The following is a 15874-nucleotide window of genomic DNA, read 5'->3' on the forward strand; positions in this document are numbered from 1 at the left end:
GGCTCCAGTTTAATTTGTAATGAGACATAGTCACTCTGGTAAATGCCTAAAAGACCACCAGATTGCAGGGAAGATCTTTGGAGCTAAGAGACTGCCATGAAACTTCAGTTAAATTATGCACTTTGGGGAACTTTTTGTATAAGTCCCTCCTGGCTAGATGGGATAATCTTTTGTTGATACTTTCACAATTTCTTTTTCCTCATTAACCTCACACCTCAAGTCAGGAGTCCAACAGAGGGATAACATCTACTAATCTCACTTTCTAAAGAGTAAAAACCATATGACCACCTTGACGGTCAACTTACTTGAACTCTCTACTTTTTATCAAAGGTGCTGGCGGGCCTAGAACCTAATGTAACCTACAAAAAAAGACAATGAGAAAAATATAAGATGTCAAGTATAAATAATCATCACCTTTACCTGTACAAATAAAAACATAAGTCCTAATCACGCTCTCCAAGAGTCTTACTTCGCATATCAAGTGACACATTCATCGTTTCCACCAACCAATCAGTCTCCAGCGAACTCTAAGAGCAGGTATACACCTTGGTTTCTCACATCTTCACAACAGAGCACAGAATCATGTTTTTCAATTCTTACATTGATCACATTTTGTAGTTCAGACAGTTCTACCCATGAGTCGTGTTTACTGCCATCTCTCTCCTCCTAGTGAGAACCTCACTATTAATTGTCTAATGCATAGCAAATTCCTATTCACTTGCTAGCAGACGTTTTCTGGAAAATTACAGATCTGCAATAGGGAAGGGAAAAACATCTAGTGCATAAAAACAGTTTACATGCAAAATAAGGCCTCTTGTCTCAAATGTTGTAAATTCGACATTTAACATGGTATCAGTATTTAGGCATACTTGAGTCAATACATTACATTAATTTATTTGTGTGCTTATGATGGTTAAATATGATTACCTACTATAATTTTTCATTTATTATATGTGTATTAAGCTTTAAATTAAAACTTTTTAGTTAAATGAGCTTTGAGCCCAAGCAGCCGGTGCTGTGGCTTCTGAGGATTGGGCGATCCCTTAGAGACCATTGAAAGCAAAGAACAATGGTTCTGTCGGGAACCATTGTTCTTTGCTTTCACTATTATGCCCAGGTTCTGAGGGTTACTGGGTTACCCCATTATCTTTAATGCCCTTAGAGACCATTGGCGGCGGTCGTGCACGTCACCGTGAGGCCTGGTGAAAGCAAGCGATGTGGCTGTGGTGGAGGCGTGGAGAGATGGCCTGGACCTGCTAGGGGAGGAGACCTGAGGCGACCACAGGCCGGTGAGTGTGGACGGCGCGCTTTCAGGGCCTAGATCGGGGCTCGGCAAACCTCTTGTGGGACACGGAGACGAGGTCGACCCCTCTCTCTGGTGGATCCTGCAGCCCTGGAACTAGAAAGCACAGCGGAGCCACCTTTGCACTCTGGGGGAGGCTGATCAACACCGGGCCCTCACCTTGGAGGTCTGACGTGGCGGCTGTGCCTCTGTGGGGTGCCCTGGGGAGTGGCCTTGAGTGGGAGGGCCTCTGAGGTGGGATACCGTGGAGGTGGAGCCCCCCGGACCCTTGACGACATCCCTACGGCGGGCCCTGATGGGCGCAGGGGCCTGCTGGAGCCAGCGGGGGACTGCCGGCCGCAACGAAGGGGCAGTTGCTGTGGGTCCTGGGTGAGACCCAGGGAGATAGCCGGTCCTAAGCGAAGGGTCCCGGCTGGGTCCCGGCTTGTGAAGAACTCCGACTTAACGGAGCATAGAGAAGATCTTGACACAGGCTTTTGAAGCCTAGGTCAGGGCCCGCAGATAGTACTGTCGGACAGTGAGAGGTGGCCAGAACCCTGTACCATTGCCCCTGCGTGGTAGCGAGACGTTCCTGGAGTGTTGGCTGATCCTGTGGCAAGCCGGGTGCCTGCTCCAAAGGGGTGAACCCCGGGGCTGCCTGACTGGTGATTGCAGCCTACATAGTCGTGCCCTAAGGAGGCCCCATCCCACCCCTGGGACAGAAGAGGCAGCATGAGAAGAGGAGCGGATATTGTGCAGGAGATGGGTAAATCAGCTGGACCGGGGGCCACTTATTGCATGTGGGACAGACGATTTCCCTCTGCTGATAGTCCAACGTCTTCTGGTGGTATACACACACTAGTGCAGTGGCCTCTTGGATCTGGGAGCGCTGTAGGTGCCTGACCCGCTCATCGGCCCTCAGCGGGTGCCTGCCCCCTTGGCCTATATTGAAATCAGGTGCTGATGAAGTCCGCACCCGGACTTAATGGAACACTCTTGGATGACGCTACCCCGGGGTCCCCACGGTCTTCCACGGGTTGGGTCCCACCTCACCCATAGAGATGGGCAAAGCTAGGGGGAAACAATAGGGGCTGCCCCAGAACAGGACAAAGACCTGCGAGAGCAAGTGCAGGGCAGCCTGGAGACACAACTGAAAGTAGACACCATCCAACAGCAACTATCCAAGATCCTGGAGGCCATCTCCGATACCAAGGCGACGTTGCACCAGGACATCAGTACAGTGTTGGTGGGCCTGGTGCTTCTTTGTGCACTGCACCAAAGGCTGAATGAAAGGGTGAAAGTGGTGGAATCGACCCTGGAAGGGCTGACCCCGGCACAGCAGGCCTTGACTCAGCAAGTGGCAAAACGTACAGACAGGGTTTGAATCCTGGAGTGCAGGGCGGAGGATGCAGAAGGCCGTAGTAGACGGAACATTATACGGATCCTTGGGCTGCAGGAAAGGGTCGAGAATGGAGATATAGTGACATAATTGGAGCCGTGGCTCAGTACGGTGGGGGCCCCGGGGACCCTGATACAGTTCTATACCCTTAAGAGGGCGCATCGGGTGCCAGCTAGCCCACCAGTGCTGGTCTGCCCTCCGCGACCGGTGGTTGCTAGGCTCCTGCACTACAGGGACAGGGATATTTTTTTACAGAAAGCCCAAACGGAAGGCCCTTTTACAGTGAATAGTAGTAAAGTCTATGTTTCTGGATTATATCCTCAATGTCCAATGGAGACTGGCCTCGTTACTGGACGTTAAGAAAGCCTTAAGGGAAGAGGGCCTCCAGTACTCCCTCATGTTCCCTGCCCATCTCCGTATAGTCCTGGATGGCAAGATCTACTTCTGCAAAGATTTTAAGGAAGCCTGGAACTGGATTGAGGTATATAGAACCAAAACCCCCCGGACAACACAGGGGCGACTCCCTGCACCTGATAACCACACACTCAGGAAACGATCCAAACGGAGATCTGTGCGCACCCTCTCAAAGAAACCGAGTCCCTCACAGACTGAGCATGAGCGAGCAGCGGCACTGCAGGCAGTTGCCCAGATTGTTCATGATGGGGGTTCCCCATCGGAGGCGGAATCTCTATCTCTCGAGGGGGCCAGGTGCCAGTGGTAACCCCGAAAACTTCAGATAAGATAATATGACTGGGCCCTATACTTGGGGCGGCTGTAGCCCTGGGCACTCTGGGGAGGCCAACATTGCCTTGAATCATTGAAAAACAAAAAACAAAAAAGATAATAACTGGGCTGGAGGAATACCTGGGCCGGTGCACGAGGCACCACAACGCAACACGTCACACCAAAATACACTGCTTCACACTTCCCAGTGCGTTAATTTGTGAGGCTGCGATCCCCTGAAGGCTCTTGCTGTGGCTGGCTTGGGCCTTTACTGAACTTGAAAGATGCATTTACGGTTTGGACAGATGGCCATTGCCAGCATGCTCTTGGTCTGGGGAGTTATTAACTGTTGAGATTTTTTATATTTGATTTGTTCTGTTTGTAAGACAGATGGGGGCATACTCTTTCACTTCTCCGGGGTCTGGTGTGGGGTGGTGGGGTCACAGGAGGTGTGGAACAAAATTGAAATTCCTTAACTGGAACATTAGGGGGATGGGGTCGATGTCTATACGACATAACATTCACAATTATCTGAAAAGACGAGTTGTACAGATAGCCCTCTTACAAGAGACACATCTCATCCAGGGGGAAGTGGATAGGCTGTGGATAATGCACACACGGCATCCTCGGCACTGGTGGAATGGGAGGCATTCAAGGTGGTGGTGAGGGGGCACTGTATGGGATAAACAATTGGTATACAGAGGGAAATCCACCGAGAGTTCCTGACCATTGAGGGAGAACTGCGCACATTGGATAACATGCAGGGAAGCAGGGTACAAACACATTCACGCCTACTTGCTGCATGCAAACAATTCAATGAGGCCCTAGAGAGACTTTGATCCCACAACTACAGGGCATACATGGATATAGTGCAGGGACAAGAAGGGAAGGCCGGCCGCTTACTGGCATGGTTAATTAAGCATGAGACCCAGGGTGCCGTAATCACCCATATTTCAACAGACATAGGCACAACCGAATTTGATCCAGATAAGATTAACGGGCTATTCTAGAGCTATTATGAAATGCTGTATACCACCTCCCAGGAGGCCCCCCAAATAGACCTTAGCGCGTTCCTGGCCCCGTTGCACCTCCACACTCTAGATGAAATGCTGCAGATGAGTAGGGTGGCCCTGTAACTATACAGGAGATCCGTGGGGCCATTACGTCGATGGCTAATGGTAAAACACCAGGCCCTGACAGCCTACCGGCAGAGTTCTATGTAAAATACGTAGGTGAGCTGGCCCCACACCTGGTGTCTTTGCATGCTGAGGCTCTGGAGTTGGGACAATTGTCAGACTCTACGCAAAATGCAGTTGTGATTCCACTCCCCAAGACGTCAGGTCCAGACACTGGAGTGAAAGACTTCATACCCCTGCCTATGCTCAATACCGACTTTAAGATATTGAGAAAAATTCTAGCGACTCGCCTGCTCCAGCATATGCAACATTTAATCCACCCTGGTCAAAACTGGTTCATCCCCTCCCGTAATACCTCATACAATTTGTGGAGATTATACTCCATACTCTATCACTCAGAGGCGAGGTCCATCCCACAGGTGACTTTCCTATCAGTTGACCTGGAAAAGGCATTCGATACCATGAGCTTGGCCTACTTACTTGAGGTCATGAAGAAACTGGGGTTGGTACAGGGATGGGTGAAGTGGGTGCGACTATTATATACCCGTCCCATGGCATGGGTTAAGACGGGCATGAATATCTCCTCACAGTATGTGATCACATTCGGCACCCGCCAGGGATGCCCCTTATCCCTGCTTTTGTTTGCACTGGCAATAGAGCCCTTAACTGCACTCTTCTGTCAGGGAGGAGTTGGACTGGGACTGACTTTAAGTGGCAGAACTCATATTATCTTGTAGTACGCGGACAATCTATTTATTTACCTGGGCGACATTGAGAGAGGAGCAGAGACCGCTTTCAGACTCCTTGATGCTTTTGGGATTCTGTCGGGTTTGCGGGTCAACAAGCGTAAAACATACTTGTTTCCTTTGGCCGGACCTTTGCCTAGACTTCCAGAGCTCCCTGTCGACCTCAACTGAGCTCCTGACCAGGGCCGGACTGGGAACCAAAACCGGCTCTGGCAAAGTGCTCACCCCCCCCCCCCCTCCCCCCCACGTTGGGGGTGCGGCCGAGCTCTTTGTTAGGCCCGGTTTTCGGCCGATTTTGTTACAGGGCCGATTTTGCAGCTATGCTGCAAAAACGGCCCTGTAACAAAAGCGGCCCCCAGGGGCCCAAAACCGGCCCCCTCCCTTGCGGCACACCGGGGGATTGCCCGGTGCCCGCTAAGGCCAGTCCGGCCCTGCTCCTGACACGTTCAAATACTTGGGTATTAGAGTTTGTCATTCACTGGATGATTTGAAGGAGGGTAACCTAGATAGGGCAATCCAATCGCTCTGGTCCAGTGTAGCCTTTTGGGGCTCCCTGCCGCTCCCTATAATGGCCCGGGTCTCCCTGACCAAGATGGTCTTACTGCCCCGCCTCTTATATTTCTTTGTTAATTTACCAGTGCTAATGGCCGTGGCCTGGTTTCACCCATTAGATGCCTTGGTGCAAGACCTTATCTGTGGAGACAGGGGACGGAGAGTGTCACCACAAATCCTATGGTGTCCCATGAGAGAAGGGGAACTGGGAGTGCTGGATTTTGAGTTCTATCAGTTGGCAGCACAGCTACAATGGGTGGCTCAATGGTTGGAGGGAGTGAAGCAGGAAGGGACCTTCCTCATGCCAAACCAGCATCCACACCTCCTGCTGGCAAGGCTCCTGAATCGGGCAACTAAGGTCCCCTACAACATGACACTGCAGACCACAGCTTTGCAGTGCTGGAAACGGTGTATGACTAGACTACCAGACTTCCCGAGATACTCCCAGGAACTACCGCTAGTGGGGCAGCCATATGGGGAGCCACAGTCGATCCTTGCAGCTGAGCAATTGACCACCTGGATGGAAGCCAGGATCGAAACGGTGGGGGACTGTTACCAGGACAAAACCTTACTCCCTTTTGCAGAACTGGTTGATAGGTGCAGACTCCCGCCGGGTCAGTTCCTTACATATGAGGTGCTGGTGCAGACGTTTGGACGGTTGTGGGGCACGGCCAGGTAAAAACCAGAAACCCATGCGGTGCTGAACTCTCTGGTCACAGTGGGAATTGCAGGCACCAAATCAAATGGTTTTACTCATCACTACCCAAGGCTTCCTTGACCCCACTGTTGTGACTGAGGGGCAAATGGGAGAGGCTCCTTGATAGGGAATTCACTGATACAGAGTGGAATAGAGTGTTGGAGTCCCCCAAGAACATCTCTTGTAATACTCTTTTAAAATATATCCAATTTACCTTCATACATATGTCTTACATGACTACTCACCACCCTTTTGCCGCCTTTGGGGGGGAGCCAAAAGGCTGCCCGAGATGTGGTCGGTTGGATGCAGACTTCCTGCATATGACTTGGAACTGTGGAAACCTACACGCCTTTTAGCAAGCAGTGCTGTCTAAGATTATTGCCGCCCTGGGGCAGGCCCTCGACTTAACGGCAGAGGTATATTTGCTTGGATTGTGTCCTTCCCCACCCAAACGGAAAGTAGTAAACAGGTTTATGGACCTGGCCTTGGTGTTGGCCAGGAGACGAATAGCGGTAACATGGAAGCTGCCTCTAGGACCACAGATTGCTACCTGGACCCAAGGAGTGATCAAATGGGCTGGGCCGAGGGTAGAGCACTATATAGAGAAGAATTAAAGGGTTTGCGCCAGCATCCGATTACAGAACTCTGATAAAATGCTTTATTTGTTTTGGAACACCCGGGCCAATCCAATAGTACGGACGAAGATAGTGAAACCTCCGCAAACTGAAGTACTGTGATTAATGGGGACAGACTGGGCCTGGTCTCGGTGGCGATAGAGAGGGACTGTAACTCCCCCGCACCCCCCCAGAGGACACGCCACAGAACCACATGACTACACTAGGCGCACCTATCAGTCAGGCTTGCCTGGATTTAGACTTTAATGTCTACCACCCCCAAAGCCTCTTGATCTCCTTTTGATGCCCCCACCTGCGTTAGTTGAGTTCTCCGGTTTTTGTACTGTTGGTTTACAGTATGTAACAACATTTTCGTATAGGACTATTCTATGGCAGCACAACACGTCCTATCTGCTCGCAATGACCCCAGAGTGGGGGAGACACACTACTTCCTACGGAGAAACGTCATGGAGGGCGCATGACCTGCCATAGCTACAGATAATACCTAATTAAGTGGGAAGGTGTTACTACACACTAAATGGTTTTCCTGCATATGCCCATTGGTAGTAGGCTGCTTGTACAAGTACTGTCGGACAATGTCCTCATAAGCTGTACATCAAGTGTTGAAATGACGTGATAATAAATGAAAATTATTCATTCTGTAATGTACAAGATGTTTATAAAATGCCAATAAAAATACTTTTAAATAAAAATGATTCGTTTTTGTGAGTAGGTTTTCAGGAGAGAAGGATGTCCAGAAGTTGTTATATATGTTTGTGGGCCATTAATTCCAGTCTTTCCCGAAAAAGGAGGGAATTAAGTACATTGGAGCTACAGTTTATCATCCCAGAAAAATATGGTCTTGTTGAACGCTTTAATCGTGTATTGAGTGAATATGGGCAGTTCACTGTGTGATGTGGATTGGATTGCAAACGTAAGGTATAGACTATGTAGTGGAGTTACTGGGCTACACCACATTCGGAGACTGGGAAGACACAATTTTTCATACTGTAAGGAAGGGTACCTTGCACTACTATCACACCTGCAGTGATGGAAAGGACGAATTGTGTTAGGACTGAACGGAATGTGAGTGAGGACAGGGTAAACGGCCATCAGGTTAGGTATGCCCAGAAGCACAAAGATTAATTGAGTCAGAAATCCAAAGTTTAATAAAGGAGATTTTGCCAGATTGCTTTTTGAGCCTGCCTGAAAAGAGATTCTTTCCAGATAGGCAGAACCTAGGAAGGTCAGAAATGTAAAGAAGACATTTATTAATATAGAAAAATGGAAAAAAATGGATTTTAAAAAATGTCACAAAATGTTAAGTGGAACAACAGGCGTAGCTTGCTGGTTTGGGGTTACATGAGTCTCTGACTGAAGGAGAGAGAATGAGTACATGGTTGTAGTTTAGACCCAAAAGGTTAGAGGAATATGTATGTGAATAAATAGGGTTCTGTTAATTTCCATTCGTTGTTAATTTGGTCGGATATTTACAATATGATTTTATGTATAATATGTACCTTAACTTGTTTTTTTTAAAGATTTTAATCAGCATTAGTAGATATTAGAATGTATGTTATTATTGCTTTGTTGTAGAAAGTGGGATGTGTTATGTTACATTATTGCGGCCTGGCAGGTTACAATGTCACAGATTCTAGAATAGAATGCGGAGAGAAGAAAGTGAAGAAATAATGGAAAAGAGTGTCTTACCGAGGGGTTCTAGGCTTGATCACATCAATAAACATCTATATTGATCTGCGTCTGCTGTTTTCAGTGCACACAGAGCGTGAATAGATGGTCAGGAGTAGAGAGCTACCGAGTCAGAAATAAACAGGGTCGAACTGGGACAGAAAATAGACCTGGGCACCAAAATCAGTGACCCCTATTTGCCAAACAGATAACCAAAAAAGTGGCCCAGCTTTGGAAATCGGGGCAGTTCTGAACTTGTAAAGATGAGTGTTTTGCAAGGTATAGAAGACCATAGGACTATAAGTGGTAGAGGTGTTGCGCAGTGGCCAGAGTGACTGACTCCGTAGCACGGGGCTTATGGTTCGATCCCCAGCAGCAGCCCAGCTCAGATTCATGTGACTCTGGGTATTAGCTCACTTAATCTACCCAATGGCCCGCCGGCGCCAGGATACCCCTAGGGGTGCTAAGTTCCTGCTTTACAAATGTGGCATTATTATTACTATTATTATTACATGGATTTGAGCTTGCTGTTGGCAATGTTTATTTTATTATCAGGGAAATTAACAGGAAAAACTGGCACAGTAGACCATAAAACAGGCCTGCCTTCCAAGTGTTGCCACCCCTGTCATGGACCCTTGCAAGTGGGCCTGATAGTGCTCTGCCTGCCCAGCTGTGGTCCTAGTAGAAGCAATGCAGTGCAACACATGTCCTCACAGCCACTTTGGAACCGCCACAGTGAGGCTCATCTCCCACGAAGGAGCTCGTATCGCAGCCCACGGCTTTTTCAGAACCTCTGCTGCGTGATGCATCCTCAACGCACACCAGAAGTTAAAGTACTTTGTTTGGATGGCCTAACTTGTTCCCTGTATCCCACCCCCGCTCCATCTCGGTCAGCCTGTACTTATGGCTTTGTCTCAGTGTGGCACGACCAGATAACCACAGTTTGCACTTTGTGCTAAATTTAAGGCATTACTTCTACTTAAAACTTTAAAATTGCATATCTCTGTTTCTACTGATTGTTGTTGTTTTGGCCTCAAATAATTTATAAAATTTAACTCAATTGTTCAAAATTGGTGTGGGATTTTTCTTTTGTTGGGTGCTCGCTTTATTACTGTCTGTGTGCTGCATAAATAGTTTACACTTTGTCACTAAGTTATGCCTGACTGCTTTTGTGCCAAGCTACCAGAGTGTTAAGCACAGGTTAATTTGGGGTCGCTTGAGATTTCACTCTGGCAAAAATTGTGGCTACTGCTTGTGCAAGGTTTCACTCCCTTGGAACAGTAACCCAGTTTCCAACAGCAATGTTAATGCAGATATCAGCGTGCAGGAAGGCACACCATGTTTTTGATGGATCTGTGTGGAAGCAAAGAAACTGATATTTCTATGCGTTTGCTTCTGAGCTCTTGTTTTACTCCTCTCCAAACTTCATTTCCTCATATTGATATGTCCGGCGTTCAACATCTGCTGGCTTAACCTCCAATGGTGTTATGTTATTCTGTGTTCGATATTGTGTCCCATCAATATTGTGGTTCAATATTCAGTAGGTACACCTGTTCCATCCTTTGTGCTTATCCATCATAATCCTGGAATTGCCCTCTTGGTTGGGTTGCTCCTAACATTTCTACATCCGTTGAAAGCTGCCTTCATGATTAATGGCTCAAAGGGGTTTCATTGCATGTGCCTCATCTGCTGCACCATCTCAGGGTATTTTTGGGCCATATGCAATAAACATTTTTTACACTCCTTTGCACGTTTCTCAAATGTGCCACTTCAAAGTTGCTGCAAAATACTTCAGATCTACAACTTGGTGCCTCCTGTACTAGGACAACATCAGTGGCTAGATATGTGGCATCCACGTACAATTGGGCCTCTGAATTATACGGGTTGCCTGTTCCTGCATTTGTTGAACTCCAGCTGTACTAACTCACCTTCTTTCCGTGTAAAAAACTGAATCGGCACAGTTTGTGCTCACTGTTTTTTGGAGGTCCGCTTGGCCAAAATGTCCAAGATGTAAAAACAAATCTGTTCATCATTTGGTCCTGAGCTTTGCACTTGTTTTCACTTGCACTTTACCTTCCGTCTGACGATGTTTCTTGGGTTTAAGGGCAGGTTGTTGTTTTTTGATTCCAGTATTGATGTGCCTTTTTTGGCACAATGGTTTGTGGTTCTCTGCACTTTGGCATGGATGATGCGTTTGCATCTTTGGTGTATTCATTAGTATTGTACATCTGTATGGTTTGACAGGAGCACACTTTATCATTTCTTATTCTGATGTTCAAAATTTTCAAACATTATTCTTCAACAATCGATAGATCACAGTGCAAAAGAATATTCTTTGGTCAATTTTCATCATAAGTGTTAAGATTTGTTCCTTTTTATTGTTCAATCCAACAATTATAAATTAAAACTGATTCTTCTGTCCAGCCAGCGAGTTTCGTCCAAGAGGAGACTTCATAAGGGATGGTCAAAATATACTTTTCTAACAGTCTATACATAATAGTTTTGTTATATGTACCACAATAGACAACGTAGCTCTGAACTGTTTAAATAGCAAACAAATCCGCAAATTCAGACCAGTTGGAATCCATCTAAAAAAGGAAGAAACATGATTTTTACAAGATCAGTCTTCCTTTTAGCACCAAAATGTCTTAAGCCTATTCATATTGTCTTCTTATTAATACATAATGTTCAGATAATCCAGTTTAGTATCTACAAAATGCTCACTCGTTTACATTCATTTTTGTTTTTAGTGCTTATTCATAAACTACAGCTGGCAGGACAGATATAGTTTTAAGACAAATGTTGCAAACTTGAAAGTCTCTATAATAAATTGAGTACCTGGCTATGAGCCCATTTAATCTCTTCTGGCAATAGATTTTGGGATCCGAGTGAGTCCTTGCTCTGTAATTGAAGTGAAACCATCTAAGAGACCTAAGACTTAAGAGCATTAGATGACAATATTTCTATTATTACGGAATTATTCCTTAAAGCAACATACTCAGTGTTAACTGTTAATGAATGAATTTGGGTCTTGGAAGTACTGAGGTCATCTATTGGATGTCATATCGAACAAGTCAAATGTGATGGAGTTTGTACTCTTGTATCTATAATGGGCACATTATAAAATATATACAATATATATTAGAAAGATTATATAAAACGATTCTGCTTTTTGCACGTGCTATGACATTCTCGTTTGAATTAAATATGCTGTATTCCAGTAGTTTTCAACATTTTAACTTCTGAGGACCCCCATTTAAACATTACTAGAACCTGGGGACCCCCACTGACTCGTTATTGGAATCTGGGAATTCCCACAATGTCATTACTGGAAGCTGGGGGACCCAGCCTAAGAATTTCAAATATTTGAACCACAAAACAGTACGCAAAAGATACAAAAACAAGAAGTTCGCAGACAAATACAAAATGATTAAATATTTTATTTAATTTGCAAACAAATATAAAAAATTGTGGGGGATTAAGAGCAAGATGGTGTCTGTGTGATCTCACGTCACCTCGCCGCGCATGCCGCGTTTTTCGACAATCAGCTATGCGGACTGGTTCAAGATGTCGAAGGCGAAGCACTGCGGGACGCGAGAGCGGGTGCAGCAGCTCCGATCTTCAGACTGGTGAAACCTGGAAACGTTTGATAACGGGATAAACGCCGTGTTCGGAAGAAAGATACTTTGTTGCATTTGCCGACGGATTCTGTGCTACATTGTTTCCCTGACACTCGCGCTCTTTCTGGATCTCTTCTCATCGATCCAGTTAGAGAGCAGGAAGCGAGTACAGCGGCTTAGTCTTCAATCCCTGTGGTGTGTGAGGAGAAGCATCGGATTTTGCGACGGAATCGGAAGGCATGTAACACGAGGAAGAGGGCCTCATTATTTCACATACCTCCTATCTTTGCGCTGCGTGGTCCCTCTGGTGATGTGTCCGGCTTTCTTCTCTTCAACAAACAGACAACAACGGAGATTGCAGATGGCTTCCAGAGGCTCCAGAACTCGGAAAGGTAGTAAACTAAAGGCCCCTCAATATATGTCAACCAATACGGCCCCAGGGGAGTCTGCAATACAGGATATCACATCGAAAGGTAAAAGGGAAGTTAACTACCTAAAACGAGCTACGGGGAAGACTGTGTGCAGCTGGGGGGGCTGGGGGAGCTAAAGAGGGCTCTCAACCTACAGTTGTAGAAATGCTCAATGGCTCTAAGATACTGCCTATTAACTCTGATATTGCTCTGAGCAGTGCCCCAACCCCCCTGCCCCTTGCTAGTTCTAAACCAAATTACCAGCTTGCAAATGTGCAGGAGTGTTTGAATCCGGAATTAAAGCTAGAGGGCCCTCAAGAAAGCGACACGTTAATACAAAAAGAGGTTTCTTTTGATAAACAACCTATAGATCAAAGCTGCACAGTGAGCCTAGTGGTCTTGGCAAATCCATCTACCGATTCACCAACTACTGCACTTCTTGAAGATGTGATTAGCCCCCTACACCCAGAGCCCACCAAAAGGATGATCGAAAGCGAAACTGGTCTAAACCACCCAGCAAAGGGTATTACGGACTCCATCCTTAGAGTAGAACCCTATCCTGACCACAGAGCCCCTTGGACTCCAGAGGTTAGTGGTGAACACTTCTATTCGGTCTCAGATGGCTCACTTTCAACGACCGATGAAGACCAATTGAGCTCCAGCTCAAGTGAAGAAATTAGCATTGATCCCTCTAAAAACACAGGGACGGTACAACGCAAGATGAAAAATAGAAATCCCCCGAAGAGACGTAGCCAACTCAAATGGGATTATTCGGACTCGCAAATGTCTTATTCCCGTGTGAAGAAGCTGAACAGTTAGCCATCTGGGAAAATGCTAAATCTATAATCTCGACTGAGTCTATAGCAGAACCCTCCTTATCCTCAATCCTAGCCTCCATCAAGGACTTCCAAGAGAAGGCTCGCTCCGACAATCGAGCTGCCAAGGGGGCAGCTAAAAAGCTACAAGGGGGCTTACGGAAATTAAACAAACTATGAACTGATATAAGCGACCGGGTCAGCATGGTTGGAGGTCGCACAGAGAGCCTAGAGACAGAGGTAACCATTTTGAAGAATCAGGGGCTTGCCCACGCGGCTTGCTTGGGGGATATTAGGACAAAGATGGAAGAGCAAGAAAATCGACAAAGAAAAAATAATCTCCATTTGCTAGTTATCCCGGAAGGAGCTGAGGAAGATGACCCAAGACACTACATTGTAAAACTGTTACGAGAAACTTTCCCGGCACAAGATAACTGGAACTGGGACTATGAAGTTCAGCGAGCGCATCACTTCCCTTTCAACCTTAAACAACATCCTAATGCCAACAGCTCTTCCGTGGAAAAGCCCAGAGCTTTCTTAGTGTGCTTTGGGAACTTTGTCCTCAGGCAATTTGTGTATGATCAAGCCCGTCCATACTCCCTAAAGGGGGCCAACGGCGTAATGTTCTTTGCCAAACCCGATTTCTGCCACACAACGGTTGAGCGCAGATAGCATCTGCGCCAGCTAATTACCCAATTTCAACAAATTGGTGCCCAAGTGTTTTTAATGAATCCTGCCTGACTAAAAATCATTTTGAATGAGTCCACCCGGGTCTTCATGTCCGATATCAAGGCAGGGGAGTATTTGGAGTAGGTTAAGTCAAAAAGTAAGGGAGGCAAATAAAAATATGCGGGAATTCTAGTAATATAAGGGCTGTTTGTCACACTAGAGAAGCGCCTGGGTTTTGCGTGACACTTATGATCCAGTTTAAGTGTATAATGTACAAGACTTCATAGCTGATAATTTTATAGGCTAATTTAAGGCGCGGCGCTGCGGCAGGGGAACTTAACTGACAACCATCATTTAGGGTGTTCCTGATTGCTCTATTTTTGGGGGAGGATGGGAGGGGTGGGAAAGGGGGGGTCACGTTTTGGTGGCGGGAGGGTTGTGTTATTGGAAAATGTGATATGTGGTGAATTTAAAATACCGAAAAAGAAGGGAAAAAAACTAAATAAAGTTTAAAAAAAAAGAGAAAAGGGAAAAATGCGCAAATTAAAAAAAAAATATTTTTCAGGATACTATTGGATATACAAACTGGAGGATGATTTAAGCTGTGCCCCCAACATAAGAATCAAATATGTTAAACGACATGAGTAATCAATCCACTTTAAAAATAGTCTCTGTTAATGTTTGTGGGTTAAATGATGCCCTGAAAAGACAAAAGGTAGCTCAGGGTTTACGCTCATTAGGTGCAGAAATAATTATCCTTCAGGAAACGCATATAGAGGGATCCCAGAAGCATTTACTGAACTCTCTGGGGTATAGAGTTATTGGTGGGACCTTACATTGCGCAAAGACACGTGGGGTTGGAGTTTTGGTCCAAAACAGGCACCCACTAACTTCTAATAGGGTGAAATCCGATCCTCTTGGCAGATGGGTTATTGCAGAATGTCATCTCCCCCCCAATCTTAGCTTCATACTATGTTCCATATATGGGAGTAATACTGATGACCCCGGGGTTATTAACTGGATTTCGGGAGAATTTGCCCATTGGCCATTACCGTTAGTAATTTCCAGGCATCTAAACATTAACCTACCTAGCAATTGGAGCACAACAGATCAATGGCCCTACATAGGGAGAAAACCTAAAGTCTATCAGGCCCTACTTAATCTAATTCAAAGAAATGGGCTTAATGATGCTTGGGCCACCTTAAAACTGACCCAGCCAGGCTATACCTACTTTTCAGCTCCGCACCTCTCCCTTGCCAGACTAGATTATTGTTTGGTTTCTTCGCCATTACTTTATGTCGGATCATAATCCTCTTATTTTAAACATTAGGGGGCTGGGGCTCAGGGGTGATATCTCGAGTTGGAGCTTCGAAAAAGCCTTATTATATGATGAAGGTTACCGACTAAATATGCAGGGGTGGCTTAAAGAGTTTCTAGAAATCAATATTGGGTCCGCATCAGTCAGAACTGTATGGGATACCATGAAGGCAGGCATTCGGGGGCAGACCCTACGGTATTCTGT

At 46.2% G+C, this 15874-nt stretch overlaps 1 protein-coding gene across 2 annotated transcripts in view; it reads left to right on the forward strand.

Annotated features, from left to right (window-relative positions):
* LOC146822679 (molybdenum cofactor sulfurase-like) overlaps positions 1 to 15874 on the forward strand; it is a 1712661-nt gene that overhangs the window by 42727 nt on the left and 1654060 nt on the right. The window lies entirely within an intron of this gene.

Source organism: Triturus cristatus, chromosome 5_2 (genome assembly GCF_964204655.1).
Source record: "Triturus cristatus chromosome 5_2, aTriCri1.1, whole genome shotgun sequence".
Classification (NCBI taxonomy): domain Eukaryota; kingdom Metazoa; phylum Chordata; class Amphibia; order Caudata; family Salamandridae; genus Triturus; species Triturus cristatus.